We start from the raw sequence: 11,344 nt of genomic DNA, 5'->3' as shown, positions 1-11,344 counted from the left end.
ACTGCAGGCAGCACCACAGACTAATGAAGTCCCCATCCCTGGGGGCGGGACACAGGTGGAGGTCCATTGGGAGGCTCCCCAGGTGATGCTAACACGCAGGGGAGTCTGGGAGCCTCCGGTGTGTGAGACAGCTTGCACGAGGGGGACTCTGGGAACCTCAAGTCTGGAACTTCAGTTCCTGTGGTCCCAGACTGTCAGAAACAAGTAAATATTATTTCTACAAAAACAAAAAAGTTTGAACGCAATGTCAAGTGTTAAGTTCTCTGTGAGTGAGAAGTGGTTGTGGGAAATGATGACAAAAACAAACCCACAAAGACGTATGGACTTAGGATGGTGAAAGTATTGGGTGCAGACTCCTAAACCATGTTTTCTGTCTGAAAAGAGAAAAACGTAGAGCTTGGAAATTTCAGCTGGGAAGTGGGAACTCAGAAAAGGTGACTTTGATTTGAAAGAGTATCAAGTAGAAAGTCTAAAACTAAAAAAATATATATATACAGTAACCATGATGGAGAATCCAACACACAGTTTAACAGTCGAGCGGAGATAGCCAAAGATTCGACCAGGGAACTTGGAATATAAATCAGGAGAAAATATTCAGAATGCATTAGAGAAAGGCCAAAAGGATGAAAGAGGAAACAGAAGAGAGGATAAAGAACATCAAGTAAGCTTTGGCAAACTTTTGCTTGAAAGATCAGAGAGTTAATGCTTTAGGCTGTGCCCGTCATACTGTGTCAGTTATTACTACTCAGACCTGCCACTGTAGCTTTAAAAAGGAAAAAGGAAAAAAACAAAAAACCAAAACAAAACAAAAATCCAGAGACAAGAAGCAATCAAATAAGCATGACTATATTCAAAACTTTGTTTACAAAAATAGAGGCTAACCCAGAACCTATCGTTTGTCATTGCATAAAAAGATCTAGCATGTATATTAGATCTTGGAGGCATATGTCTCCAATTAGATCCCAGAGGACAGTAGCAAGGAATAAGGTAAAAGCAGTAACTGGGGCACCTGGGTGGCTCAGTGGGTTAAAGCCTCTGCCTTCGGCTCAGGTCATGATCCCAGGGTCCTGGGATCAAGCCCTGTGTTGGGCTCCCTGCTCAGCAGGGAGCCTGCTTCTTCCTCTCTGCCTGCCTCTCTGCCTACTTGTGATCTCTGTCTGTCAAATAATAAATAAAACCTTTTTTTAAAAAAAAGTTAAAAGCAGTAACTGAAGAAAAAAATCACTAATGTTCAGGAATTGATGAAAGACAAGGTCAAGTGTAAATTCTGTCTGAGTGAGAACTTGTGGCGTTAATCAATTCACAAGTCTGGGAGTCCAAGAAATCCCTAGGACAAATTGAAAGGAATCCATACTTCCTTTGGTTTGCAAGAAAAGCAAAGAGAAAGAGAACATCTTAAAAGAAGCTAAAGAAAAAGATTGCTTTCAGGCAAGTGACAGAATGACTGCTGACTTCTCAGTATCAGAAAATGAAATAAAAAGCCAGAACATAGGGGAATGTTATTTTCAATATATTGAAAGAAAATAACCACCTACCTAGAAGTCAAAACTCAGCAAAATTATACCTCAGAAATGAAGAAAACATAAAGACATTATTGGACAGGTAAAAGCATTGGAAAGTTTGCTTTCTGTAGATTTGCACTAAAGTATATTCTAGACAAAGCACATCAGACATAAGGAAGTTAAAGGTATTTGCCCAGTCGTAATGTAAACGTGAACCATGTATTTAGCCCAAATCCAGGATATACTGCATTGAAGAGGGAGTGGAGTGAGATGTCAGAGAAAGAAACACATATTAATAGAAGCCAATAAATGATGTGTAAAAGTGATAAATCAAATGATTAGCAGTATAATCACTTTAATTTAGAAATGTAAAGGTTAATGCCAGAGCTATCAGCTTAAAAGTGATTACGTCTGAGAAGAAATGAAGAGTATCAGGACAAGTGCTGTTTATCATTATAAGCCAGCCTCCTTATTTATTTTGTTTTTAAATTATATACATGTATTATTTTGTTTAAATTTAAACTTAAAAGTGAAAAATAAAATCAGAAAATAGAAGCCATGAAAGGGACTTTTTTCTACCAGACATAAAAAGTAAAATAGAAATTAAAACGATAAATTACTTTATGCAGGACGAGCCATACAGCTATCTGACTACATCATAAATCATATAAGTTAGCTAATAATTGGCACAGAAATAAACAAATAGATCAACGAAACAGAATCTCAAGTCTGGAACTCGAGAGCACAAAATTCATATTCATACGGGAATTCAGTACCCGATAAAAGCAGCATTTTAAATCAATAGGGAAGGAGAGTTTTTAGTGACTGGGTGAGACATCTGTTAATTCATTTAGAAAATCAATGGTAGCTGGGGCGCCTGCATGGCTCAGTGGGTTAAGCCTCTGCCTTTGGCTGAGGTCATGAACTCAGGGTCCTGGGATCGAGCTCCACATCGGGCTCTCTGCTCAGCAGGGAGCCTGCTTCCTCCTCTCTCTCTGCCTGCCTCTCTGCCTACTTGTGATCTCTGTCTGTCAAATAAATAAATAAAATCTTAAAAAAAAAAAAAAAATCAGTGGTAGGGGCGCCGGGGTGGCTCAGTCAGTTAAGCCTCTGCCTTTTGACTCAGGTCGTGACTCCTGAGTGCCCCATCCTGTTCTAGCCTCAGGCTCCCTCCTGACCAGGAAGTCTGCTTCTCCCTCTCCTTTTGCCCCTCCCCTGACTCACTGCACAGGCACATTATCTCTCTCTCTCTCTCTCTCTCTCTCTCAAATAAACAAATAAAATTAAAAAAAAAAAAAAAAAAAGAAAGAATATCAATGTTAGACCCCGTCTCATACCCCACAAAGAAATAAATCTTGGATTAAAAAGTGAAATGCCGGGGCGCCTGGGTGGCTCAGTGGGTTAAGCCTCTGCCTTCGGCTCGGGTCATGATTTCAGGGTCCTGGAATCGAGCCCCGCATCGGGCTCTCTGCTCAGCAGGGAGCCTGCTTCCTCCTCTCTCCCTGCCTGCCTCTCTGCCTACTTGTGATCTCTCTCTGTCAAATAAATAAATAAAATCTTTAAAAAAAAAAAAAAGTGAAATGCCAATAACAAAATTCTAAAACATGAATGAGATATTTTCTCATTCTGAGCAGGGCATAGGTCTATGCAACAATTTTTTTTTTTAATTTATCAGAGAGAGAGGGGGGGAGAGAGCGAGCACAGGCAGACAGAATGACAGGCAGAGGCAGAGGGAGAAGCAGGCTCCCCGCCAAGCAAGGAGCCTGATGTGGGACTCGATCCCAGCACGCTGGGATCATGACCTGAGCCGAAGGCAGCTGCCCAACCAACTGAGCCACCCAGGCGTCCCTATGCAACAATTTTTACATGAAAAAGGAACATGGTATAATTAGGATGGTTATGGTTTTTTTGGTTTTTTGGTTTCCTTTTTAGAGAAGGAGGTGAGGTGGGGGGGAGGGAGAGAATCTGAAGCAGACTCCACACTCAGCACCGAACCTGAGTTGGGGCCTAATCTCACAACCCGGAGACCATGACCTGAGCCGAAACCGAGAGTCGGTGGTCCAACCCACTGAGCCACCCAGGTGCCCCCATTCTGCATTGATTGTTGTTTTTTTTTAAAGTAGATATACATGTGAGTGAGTTTGTGTTTGTGTGAATGTCGATATAGATGAGTGTGTGTTTGTGTATGTGTGGATGAGAGTCTAAGAGTCTAAGAGTATGAGTGACTGTGTGTGAGTGTGTGTGGGGGTGTGAGTGTGTTAAGAACAGTGACTAGATTTGGGTGGTGGTGATAACAGGGGAGTTTATAGTTCTCAAAACCATGGCCAAGTTGGGATGATTATTATTTTCATTTTCTCCTCTTATCATTTGTCCAATAAAAAATGATAAAAGAAAAAAATTTTAAATATTTCGAAGTTTTCATCCTAACCTTTGAATCTCTCTGTCTGCTACCTAGCAGGGAATTTATAAAATCTGGGCTCTTTTGTAAAGGCTGGAAGCCCGTCTCTCTGCTTCAACTTCTCTGATCTTTATTATTCTTTTTTTTGGTAACCCTTTTATTCAGCCTTTGTAAATAGGAGATGTTCCCGTTAAGCACCATTTCTTGAACTATTATAACTTGCAGGACATAGGGCTACATGTATCATGTAATTTCTCCTCACACAGGGTAATTTTCTGAGTAAAACTGCAAGCCAAATTAAAAGAGGGAAATGTTCCTTCTAGATCATGATAGTAAATACCTTCAGAACTGCAAAGCAATCATGACAACGCTTTAAATGGACTCCTGTACAGCAGGGAAACTGAAAATACTGGGATGGCACGAAAAGCACCCCTGTGTGCCATCAGTTGTAAGAATTGCAAAGGAAAAAGATGCACTGGCTACAGTTTTTCTGGAAGCATTCAATTAAAAATAAATCCTGTTTGCCCTAGTGGTTTCTAAAGCCGCAACAGTGAGGTCGTTGTTACCTCTCTAGCTCAGAGAGTAGATCGACAAAGCCAAACTGAAAGCAACAGAAAAAAAAAAAAATGAAAATAGAGGTTTTATGTTATCTTGGAGAACTGGCATGAACATCTGAGACCTTGAGGAACACGGGAGCTCTACCTCCACCTCTGTTCCGCACCTTCGCTCTTTGCCATCTCTTGCCAGCATTTATTCCAAGACATCCCGGAGGCCTGCTTTTTGCCAGGCACGGTGTCAGGCACCCAGGATGTGACAACCTCAAGTTGCTGGTAGCAGAGGGAGTGGAAGAGTTGGGTAAGCGGCGGGCGATTCCAACTCAGAACTCAACGGCCAGCTTGGAGGTGTGCGCAGAGAGCAGGGGCGCTGGGATCTCCAGCTGCTTCCCCAAAACCTGCCAGTGTGTCCGCAGGCGTGAGAAGCCACACATGGAGAACAGCAGCAGAATCTAAAAGCATCTTCACTTGTTTTTTGTTTTTGTTTTCTTTTTAGTATTTACGGATGTATTTATTTGACAGCGAGCACAAGTAGGCAGAGCGAGAGGGAGAGGGAGAAGCAGGCTCCCCACTGAGCAGAGAGCCCAATGCGGGGCTCCATCCCAGGACCCTGGGATCATGACCTGAGCTGAAGGGAGCCGCTTAACCGACTGAGCCACCCAGGTGCCCCCAGGCATCCTCACTTTTGACTGCAAAGTGAATACCCCGTTAAGATCACTCAGACAGGAAAGCGTGCAGGTGGGCTTGGGCAGGTGCGTCAAGCAGCTGATTCATGATTCACAGATGGTAGGAAGGCCTTAGCGGGCAGGCTGGCTCTGCCCCGCCCCTGGCTCCGACCCCGCCCCTCCACGTTCCTCCCCTGGCCCCAGCTCTCTGCCCCTGCCTGGTGATCACCACATTCTGCAACGGGCCTCCTGCCACCGCCTTCGGGGAGGCTGTGGTAGCACTGTGCACAGCTGAGCTCTGCTGGAGACACCCCCGCACGCCACCCCCCTACTGCTCCTGCCCCTCAGCCCTCAAGGGAGGACGACACTCCTTGCCCTCCGGTCTTTTCTTTGCTCGCCCGTCCCTTCCCTTCGTTCTCCACACACAAATATCCAGGCAGGAGCATTTCAGGAATCTGCAGCCAACATTCAGAGGTGACGGATTGGAAGCACAGTCCAGTGAACTGATTCCAGGAAGTGCCAGGACCCAGATCCGCTCACAGGGTCGCTGCCGTCCCTCTCCCTCTTGATGCCTCGCCTGCTGCCTTCAAGGCAGGGCAAGCCTCTCCTGCCTCGGAGCCCCAGAGGCAGCGTCTTCGCTTATTTCTCTCAAGTACCCTAAAAGGGAATGGCTTTCAGTTCCTGGCTCGCACCGGGTGCACCCCTGTAATTATTAATAGTCCCCCTTTCGGTTCCCAAACAGACCTACTGTGGCTGTTCAGTTCCATGGTCACCTTGCCTGGGAATAAACAGCCAGCTTTAGGACTGACAGTGAGAATACCCACTCCTTATGGTGCAAATCCTCCTCCCGGCCCCGGGGAACCCAATAATACTCAGCCTCCAATTGTCTGAAAGCAGTAATTCTACCAAAGTCTAGCTCATTCTGTCTTGAGATCACGTGGGGAACATCGGGCCATCCAATCCAGGGTGCACTGTGAGAGAAATACTGTCCCTTTTCGGCGAGAGGCCAGCCCAAGGCTAATTAGCAGTCCAAATGAAGTTCAAGTGTAGGCTTGTTACTTGCCATTCACACCAGCCACCCGTCCACGGGATAGCTCATCCAGCCCCGTTCCCCTTCGATGTTAGGAGCCCCCCGTGTTAGAGGACTGAGCAACTTTAAAATATATGCAAGTAACTAAATTTGTGAAGGAACCTCAGACATCGCTACCACCTTTATTGGGGGTTGGTTTATAATTGCCAGCTCACAAGTCGCGATCCCTCTGACTGTAACAGTGGGCCGCACATGGCCCTATCCCAGAGGCTATCCGATAAGCAAGCTTAGGCTACTTGCATGGAGGCAATACATGTCAGATTAGAGAGGAAATTGGTCTTTCACACCCCGTTCCCTCCCCGCTTCCCTCCACTCCCCCCTCCCAGGTCACCCTCAAACCTGATCAGCCTGAATTAGGACGAGAAGGGTGGGGGTTGCATAAGCAGACCCAGGTCCTCAGTCAGGCCCAGGTCCTCAGTCATTCTGGGCTCTATGTGCTGTTCCCCTGCTCCGCTACTCATCTCAATGCAGTTATGGATCCCGCGCCTGCTTTCTGCGCCTCCGGGCCCGCGAGCTGGCTATTCCATAGGAAACATCGATTCTGTCTGGGCTGCCCGTGAACCTCGCGGGCTGCAAGAGGCTAAGTGTTCAAGACAGCCCGGCATTCAGCTCCTGCCAGATTTGCAAGCTGCGAGGCTGGCCTCGCGTGGCACACAGCTATCCCGTGGGCGTGAGACACTCCAGCTTTGCCATATGTCTGCGTCTATATGGAGTGTCTCGGTTTCTAAATTGAGGCAGAAAATGTAGACCTGAGTTCTAATTCTAAGTTTTTCTTCTAAGGAGCTCACATCCACTCCGGGGGCTGGGGGGTGGGGGAGGCTGGGAGCCCTCTGCTGGGAAGCACACAGGTGGGGCTAGAAAGCCGCCCACCTCCCTTCTGCTCTGACCTTCTGTGGGGCCATGCCTCCGGTGTGAGTTGCCTGCTGGTGGTTAGACCTCAACAAATATTCTCTGGGCCTCAGTTTCCCCATTTGCAAAAGCGGTATGGTGGCACCTATGTCATAAGCGCCTCTCGAGGAGGCTGTAGGCTCTGAGTAGGACAGGGTAGGTGGAAACATGCAGCAAATGACAGCATACAGTAAGAGCTCAATAAATGTGAGTTTGCGGGGCCTCCCGGGTTCTCTGTCTGGGAAAGCTCAGGGAAGCTTGCCTGTCTGTCTTAGTGAAAATTTAAATGAGCTCTGGAATGAGATGCAAAGCACTGGGGATTAAGAAAAGCACAAGCAAACAGCAGGAATAATGATCGCAGGGAAGTGGGGGAGAGTTGAAGACATAGCGGGTAGCGGGTTTGACGAGCCTGGTTAATTTATTAACCCAACTAAAAGCATACGATGAGACGTCTGCTGCAACCCCTGAACTCATCCCCGCTCGCACTGAGAGGGAAGGCAGAGGAGGACTCTCAGGGGGCTCCAGGGCTCCCTGGACCCCGAACCAGGGCAAAGGCGGGAAGTGTGCAGGGGGAGGGGAAGAGGGGAGAGTGGCTGTTGGGGGGTGGGGAGCCGTCAAAGCCAAGGGAGCAGCTGGGAACAGAGGCGGTGAGCTGGAGCAGAGGACTTATTTTCAGAGCTGCTCACTAGGGCTCACAAAGCACACTGGCTCTTTCTGGCATGAGGGGGCCGAGCTGAAGGGAACTTTGCTTTGCCCCTTATGAAAAAGGGTGAGATTTTTGCCTAGGAGGGAAATCACTGCAATAAACAGTGCATCTGTTTCTGGTTACGCTGAAAGCTCAGACTGAGGCAGAAGGCCTTTTCCGGGGGTGGGGGTGGGGGGGCACCCGGAGGGAAGCCTGAGCCATGGGCTGGTCAGAGAGATAAAGCTCTGGCCAGGAAACAGGCCTTTGCTACTGGTTGCTGTCTCTCTCCTTTGATTATGAAAAATCTCCAACACACGGCACAGTTGAAAGCACCAGACACCTGGATTCCTTCGTGCTCCTTCGACTACTCTTTCTGTATCACATGTAGCCTTCCATCTCTCCCTCTCTGCATCCCTTGCTCCATGTTAATTTCAGGGCATTTCCGAGTCCCTTACAGGGCCTCAGTACACTTCTCCCTAAATATGGCATGCGTGCGGTTAACAAGAGCTCCACGGCTGTTTTTCCTTCCCATGAAAAATGTACGTGCCATGAAATGCTCAAATACTCGGTCTGTAGGTGCTGTGTTTCGACAAATCATCCATCTGTGTAAACCAAACCCCTGTCCAGATCGAGACCATCCCCAATAACCCCAAGGTTGGCTAGAGATGTGTTACACGACCTCACACAGGAGCCCCCGTTTAACTTTGATTCCAGCAGTTCCCAAACTTTTCTGATCATAGGACCCTTCTCCCAAGGACCAAGAGCAAAAATTTGATCTTAAACGATTAAGCCTAGATGGAACACAGAATGCGATTTAGCTCGAGTCCCCTACAATACAGTTAAGGAAATCCGAGGACCGTAGATGTTATTTATCCTAGGTGTTCAAGGACGGTGACAAGAGGAAATTGATATTTACTGAACCGCTGCTCCAAACCAGGAAATGTACTAGGTGATATATATGCAAACCCTTACTGCCTCCCAGGGTCATTGTAAAAATCAAAGGCAACTGTGTATGTGGAGCCCCCAGCATCCTGCTGAGCACAGAGAGGACACCAGCCGTCATCGGTGATCCTCTCCTCGGTTTCTCACTAACATTTTCACGTGTTCGTGTGGCTAGCACTGCATGTGTACATGTGTCATTTCATTCTGTTATTGCAATAACCCTGTGAAGTCGGTAGAGGAGGTATCTCTATTCATGCTTTTCAGGAGATTAAATGGTTTGTCCCTGATCATTATTTGTCAATGAGGGGGACGCCAGAACTGTAACTCAGTCTCCTGAGACCAAATAATTTCATCAGGGAGATTTGGGACTTTAGTCCATGTTCCTCCCAGGCCATCAGGGACTAGAGTGGAAGGACAATTTGGAAATGGTAAAAAGGATACATTTGGTTCAGTGACAGTCACCCAGCTTGAACTGGCTAAAATGAAAAGGAAATCGATTGGCTCCTGCAGTAGAAAATGTCTTCCCAACCCCCTCGGCCCCTGCCCCACACTCCCTCCAATGTCCTCTTGCCCAGGCTCTACTCTCAGGCAACAACACCCCCATGGAGGCAAGAGGACCACCACAAGGTCTTGGTTTCCATCCATTCGGGTTAGCAATCTCAAAAGAGAGAGAGAAGTTTCTTTTGTGATGTCAGGCAAAGATCCAAAGAGTGGTTTTACTAAACTACCTTGTTTCATGTCCCCATGCTTGAAACAGTTTTGTTTGTTTGTTTAAAGTCTGGAGTCTGGGGGGGGGGGGTCGGGGGGGGGTCAGTGCCCCCTGTAGTCTGAAAGGGAGGGAGGGATGGTGCCCTCTGGGGAAATCAACGTGCTGTTATCAGAGGAAAGGGAAAATGGATGGTGAAGGCCTGCCAGCAAACTTTAGTTAACGAAAATCAGTTTAACAAAACTAGTGGGTGACCTAGATGAACTTGAATTATTGAAAGTAGGTTTACCAGTGCTCCCTTGGAGCTTTCTAAACCCGGTCTTTCAGAGATTATCATGGCTGTTTCCTTACACAGGCATGACTGATTGTATTGCTGGTGACTGAACACTGTCTCCGCCCCTGTGGAGTGTAGGGTAGAGTGCTGGTAGGGGGCTGATCATTCCAACCCTTGAATCACCTGTTTGGTTTTCCTGGTGTTAGCCCCCATCCTGAAGTGGCCCAGCTCCGCCCCCCACTCCTCAAGACTCATGCGTTAGCATATACTCGGGTAAGGATGAGAGGACGTCACTCTGAAACCAAATGCCACTCCTAACACAAGGTCCAGCTGAAGCTCCTGCCACTAAGAAAATGCTAAGGAGTTCCCCTATTTTCTCAGAATAAAGATTTGGAGTTATCAGGTCAATGCATTCATGTGACATCCTTTCCAGGAAACCTATCTGATTTTTGCAGCCTCTGCTTAAGCCCAGAGAGCCAACAGATGGAGCAGTCCACGCCAATCTCTTCCCAGGAAGCCCCCAGGAAGCTATGGTCTTGTTCCCTCTTCCCCGAGGATGACAGGTACTGTGCCCTCCTCCCTTTAGCACTCCCTTGCTTCCCACAGAGATTTCTGGGCCTCAGGAAAATAAAAAAATGACTCCCTTTTGGAAGGAGGGGGTTTTTCATTTTGCATTGTTCTCCAAAGCAATCACTGTTGTGGCAGCCATTTTGAATGCCAGGTTCACGTGGGCCTTTCATCATGGTCCTTCCCACTGCGATGGGGCATGAGAGGTAGGCGGTAAAAGGACAACTGCCCACAGCTTCTCTTTTTCTAAGCACAGATGACAGAAGTTAGAAAAAGCTGTGGCAAAAACTGGAAGAGGTCAGCAAAGCCTTCCGTTTGGGCTCCCATCTCCACAGCCTTCCCCTTCCCCTTCTGACGGGTTTCCTTTGACTTCCTCCTTTCTGACCCCCTCGCTGGAAGCCACACAGAAAGGGAACAGGAACAGGAAGGATATGACAGAAGACAGAACCCAGGGACGATCAGAAGTTGAAAAGTCAGAATCAGGATAAGACACTTTGGAGTCCGCTAATGTTGAACAGGAAAAGGGCATCAAACATGAAAATGGCATTGGAGACAATTATTGAAGAGCAAATCATAGATCCTTCAACACTCAGCAAGTGGCAAGAGAAGAACCAAAGATGCAGTTTGGCTGGATAAGATTATTACTAATTAGGGAATCATCTTGTTCTCTAATCCCAACACAGACCCCACATCACTGCCACCCACATTCCTCCCAGCCACTGTCACCCAGACTCGTCATGCTCCATCTCCTTCAGTCCTTCTAATGATAGCCAGAGATTACTTCTGAAGACATGAACTGAGTCCTGTCACTCCCTTCCTTAAATGTTTGGCCATATCTAAGTACTCTTAGAATAAAACCCAAAATCCTGGCCAGGACTTCAAAAGCCTCATATCACCTAGACTCTGCCTACTCCTCAACCTGATACCTTATCACTCTCTCTGTCCTGTGGACACCAAGGTTTACTTTCAGTTTCTAGAGGTACCAGGAAACTGCCCCAGGACCTTAACTCATGCTGTTACCACTTCCTGGAAAACTGTCCTTGCTCTCCCCCTTACCGACTCCTGTTCATTGG

Source organism: Mustela lutreola, chromosome 5 (assembly GCF_030435805.1).
Source record: "Mustela lutreola isolate mMusLut2 chromosome 5, mMusLut2.pri, whole genome shotgun sequence".
NCBI lineage: Eukaryota > Metazoa > Chordata > Mammalia > Carnivora > Mustelidae > Mustela > Mustela lutreola.
This window is presented reverse-complemented; position numbering follows the sequence as displayed.